The following is a 5,213-nucleotide window of genomic DNA, read 5'->3' on the forward strand; positions in this document are numbered from 1 at the left end:
TCATGTTTACATTTAAAAATCTAATCTATGTATATAACTCAAATATATTTCAATAAGAAATTAAATAAATAAAAATCTAAAAATCTAATCAACTTCTACACTTAAATGCATTTCGGTGTGTTTAAATTGTATTTAAGAGAAAAATATAAAATGTTTTCAGGGCTTGAAAACACATTTAAGCTCTATCTCAATAGGCTCTTTTCTTAAATTTACTCCTATATCCTTTATTTTGCAAACTCTTTCCATGACCCTGTAGGAAAAGCTTAGGAATAGTGTCAGATAATAGGTGTTTCATGCTAGTTTTATCACTTTTTACCTTGGTGATCTTGGGAAAATTTCAAAGTACCATAGATCCATAGACTGTTAACGTGGAGGAAAAGTGTAAGGTGCATAAGAAGGGTTGAACTGAATTAGAAAATTTCTATTGAATACCTTGTGCACCTCCTGTACAAAGGCTCCCTTTTGATGTACAAATGAAATTTCTTTAATCCCTTACTAGTGTAAATTAAAATTTCACTTTACTTTGAAGGTCATCCAGAGTTAGAGCAAACTGCCCAAAGTCTTATGAAAGATTTTTCTTTCTATTGGGTCACACACAGGGCTAATTGACTGGGACGTTTGGATTGTGGCATCTGTTAGAGATCCAACCTAATTCAATATCCCCTATGACTCTATGTGTGCACCCTTTCCTCTTGATAAAAAAACACTCAATCTATAAGAAAAGAAAAGATTGGATGATGATATTAGAGGAAGAAAAATATCATTGACATTTTGAGGTTTTATTCTTTGATGAGGTAAAATAACGTTGCTCTGAGAAATATCTGTGCATTCCTTAAAGTGGTACAGTTATCAATAGCCCTGAATAGGTGTCAACAGTAGACAAAATCTTCTTGGGAAATTGCAGTCAGGTAACAAACAAGTTCATTGTGACTATAGCCACTTATTTTTGAAGAAGAAGGAAACTTTTTACCCTTCAATGTTCCTTTCATATATTCTTGGGAGAATCTATTTTATTCAATCACATTAAAGAAAATCTCTGGCTGTTGATAAAGTTTTGGGCATCTTCTGGCTATAAGAAGGACCTTGTGACCTGATGCAGCATAATATTCAGACAGACTAGTAGCTTTCCACATGGAAAGAAACTTATTTCCTTATTGCCAGTTCCCTTGTTAAATCAAATACAATAACTGTGTTGAGCCATGTCATTCCATTGTAACTATTCCCACCTGTTCAGCACTTACATTATCTATAGAAATATTAACACTTTGGCTATATATTGTTATAATTGTCCATCCTATTTTTGTTGGATTTATAAAATTATATACTAAAGGACTTGAAGATCCTTATATGAAAGAATAACAAATGATATTAAATTTGCAAAAACACTTTTTCCTCAAGATACTCAGGTGAGAATTTCTTGCTTCCTTGTCCTGGCTATTGTAAATAATGTTGCAATGAACATTGGGGTGCATCTGTCTTTTGAGTTATGGTTTTCTCTGGGTATATGCCCAGTAGTGAGATTACTGAGTCATATGGTAGTTCTATTTTTAGTTTTTTAAGGAACCTCCATACTGTTCTCCATAGTGGCTGTATCAGTTTACATTCCCACCAACAGTGCAAGAGTGTTCCCTTTTCTCCACACCCTCTCCAGCATGTATTTTTTCTAGATTTTTTGATAATGGCCATTCTGACTGGCATGAGGTAATACGTCATTGTGGTTTTGATTTGCGTTTCTCAAATGGTTAGTGATATTGAACATCCTTTCATGTGTTTGTTGACAATCTGTATATCTTCTTTGGAGAAATGTCTATTTAGGTCTTCTGCCCAGTTTTGGACTGAGTTGTTTGTTTTTTATGATATCGAGCTGCATGAGCTGCTTGTATATTTTGGAGATTAATCCTTTGTTAGTTTCTTCCTTGGCAAATATTTTCTCCCATTCTGAGGGTTGTCTTTTGTTCTTCTTTATGGTTTCCTTTGCTGTGCAAAAGCTTTTAAGTTTCATTAGGTCCCATTTGTTTATTTTTGCTTTTATTTCCATTACTCTAGGAGATGGGTCAAAAAGGATCTTGCTGTGATTTATATCAAAGAGTGTTCTTCCTTTGTTTTCCTCTAAGAGTTTTATAGTGTCTGGCCTTACATTTAGATTTTTAATCCATTTTGAGTTTATTTTTGTGTATGGTGTTAGGAAGTGTTCTAATTTCATTCTTTTATATGTTGCTGTCCAGTTTTTCCAGCACCACTTATTGAAGAGGCTGTTCTTTCTCTACTGTATATTCTTGCCTCCTTTGTCATAGATTAGTTGACTGTAGGTGTGTGGGTTTATCTCTGGGCTTTCTATCATGTTCCACTTATCTATATTTCTGTTTTTGTGCCAGTACCATACATCTGGATTACTGTATCTTTGTAGTATAGTCTGGAGTCAGGGAGCTTGATTCCTCCAGCTCCATTTTTCTTTCTCAAGACTGCTTTGGCTATTTGGTGTCTTTTTTGTTTCCATACAAAGTGTAAACTTTTTTTGTTCTAGTATGTGAAAAATGCCACTGGTAATTTGATAGTGATTGCATTGAATCTGTAGATTGCTTTGGGTAGTATAGTCATTTATCCAAGAACACTGGTATATCTCTCCATCTCTTTGTGTCATCTTTGATTTCTTTCATTGGTGTCTTTTAGTTTTCTGCATACAGTTCTTTTGTCTCCTTAGGTAGGTTTATTGCTAGGTAGTTTATTCTTTTTGTAGCAAAGGTGAATGGGATTGTTTCCTTAATTTCTCTTTCTGATTTTTGTTCTTGGTGTATACGAATGCAAGAGATTTCTGGGTATTAATTTTGTATCCTGCAGCTTTACTAAATTCATTGATGAGCTCTAGTAATCTTCTGGTGGTATAGATGACCTTATTGGCAAAGCAGATATAGAAACACAGAAGTAGAGAACAGATGTATGGACAGCAAAGGGGGAAAGGGAGGGTGGGATGAATTGGGAGGTGGGGATTGACATATATATGCTACTGATACTATGTATAAAATAGATAACTAATGAGAAAATACTGTATACCACAGGGAATTCTACTCAATGTTCTGCAGTGACATAAAAGGGAAAGAAAACCAAAAAAGACTGGATATATCTATACGTATAGCAGATTCACATTGCTGTACAGTAGAAACTGACACAAAATTGTACAGCAACTAACCACCAATAAAAATTTAAAAAAGTTTTTTTAATATCTTATCTAATTTAGTAAGTAGAAATATATTTTTTGTATTGTACTGACAATATTTTTAGATTAGCTTTTACTAGGGCTATGCTGTTTACTCTTCCCAAAGCCTTAGAAGCATTCCTGAAGCTGTGCTTTTCTGGGTCATATACCAAGCATTAAGATATAATGTTTTGAAATATTTGCCTTCTCTGTATATTAGACATAATGTCTTCTAGACAATCGGTATATAGTATTTTGTGTGTGTGTGTGTGTGTGTGTGTGTGTGTGTGTGTTTACATCTTTTTTTTTTTACATCTTTATTGGAGTATAATTGCTTTACAATGGTGTGTTAGTTTGTGTTTTATAACAAAGTGAATCAGTTATACATATACATATGTTCCCATATCTCTTCCCTCTTGCATCTCCCTCCTTCCCCCCCTCCCTACCCCACCTCTCTAGGTGGTCACAAAGCACCGAGCTGATCTCCCTGTGCTATGTGGCTGCTTCAAACTGGCTATTTATTTTACGTTTGGTAGTGTATATATGTCTATGACACTCTCTCACTTTGTCACAGCTCACCATTCCCAATCCCCATATCCTCAAGTCCATTCTCTAGTAGGTCTGTGTCTTTATTCCTGTCTTACCCCTAGGTTCTTCATATTTTTTTTTCTTAGATTCCATATATATGTGTTAGCATACGGTATTTGTCTTTCTCTTTCTGACTTACTTCACTCTGTATGACAGATTCTAGGTCCATCCACCTCACTACAAATAACTCAATTTTGTATCTTTTTATGGCTGAGTAATATTCCATTGTATATATGTGCCACATCCTCCTTATCCATTCATCCAGTGATGGACATTTAGGTTGCTTCCATCTCCAGGCTATTGCAAATAGAGCTGCAATGAACATTTTGGTACATGACTCTTTTTGAATTATGGTTTTCTCAAGGTATATGCCCAGTAGTGGGATTGCTGCATCATATGGTAGTTCTATTTGTAGTTTTGTAAGGAACCTCCATACTGTCCTCCATAGTGGCTGTATCAATTCACATTCCCACCAGCAGTGCAAGAGTGTTACCTTTTCTCCACACCCTCTCCAGTATTTGTTGTTTCTAGATTTTTTCATGATGGCCATTCTGACAGGTATGAGATAATATCTCATTGTAGATTTGATTTGCATTTCTCTAATGATTAATGATGTTCAGCATTCTTTCATGTGCTTGCTGGCAATCTGTATATCTGCTTTGGAGAAATGTCTATTTAGATCTTAGGCCTATTTCTGGATTGGATTTTTTGGTTTTTTTGTTATTGAGCTGCATGAGCTGCTCATAAATTTTGGAGATTAATCCTTTGTCAATTGCTTCATTTGCAAATATTTTCTCCTATTCTGAGGGTTGTCTTTTGGTCTTTTTTATGGTTTCCTTTGCTGTGCAAAAGCTTTGAAGTTTCATTAGGTCCCATTTGTTTCTTTTTTTGTTTGTTTGTTTTTGTTTCCATTTCTCTAGGATGTGGGTCAAAAAGGATCTTGCTGTGATTAATGTCATAGAGCGTTCTACCTATGTTTTCCTCTAAGAATTTGATAGTTTAAGCTAATTATCGATATCTATGTTCCTTTTCCCATTTTCATAATTGTTTTGGGTTTGTTATTGTAGTTATTTTCATTCTCTTGTGTTTCTTGCCTAGAGAAGTTTCTTTAGAATTTGTTGTAAAGCTGGTTTGGTGGTGTTGAACTCTCTCAGCTTTTGCTTGTCTGTAAAGCTTTTAATTTCTCCATCAAATCTGAATGAGATCCTTGCTGGGTAGAGTAATCGTGTTTGTAGGTTTTCTCCTTCATTAATTTAACTATGTCCTGCTACTCCCTTCTGGCTTACAGAGATTTTCCTGAAAGATCAGCTGTTAACCATATGGGGGTTCCCTTTTGTGTTATTTGTTGTTTATCCATTGCTGCTTTTAATATGTTTTGTTTGTATTTAATTTTTGACAGTTTCATTAATATGTGTCTTTGTGTGTTTCTCCT

The sequence above is a fragment of the Lipotes vexillifer genome, unplaced genomic scaffold, assembly GCF_000442215.2.
Source record: "Lipotes vexillifer unplaced genomic scaffold, Lipotes_vexillifer_v1.1 scaffold38, whole genome shotgun sequence".
In the NCBI taxonomy this organism is placed as follows: Eukaryota; Metazoa; Chordata; class Mammalia; order Artiodactyla; family Lipotidae; genus Lipotes; species Lipotes vexillifer.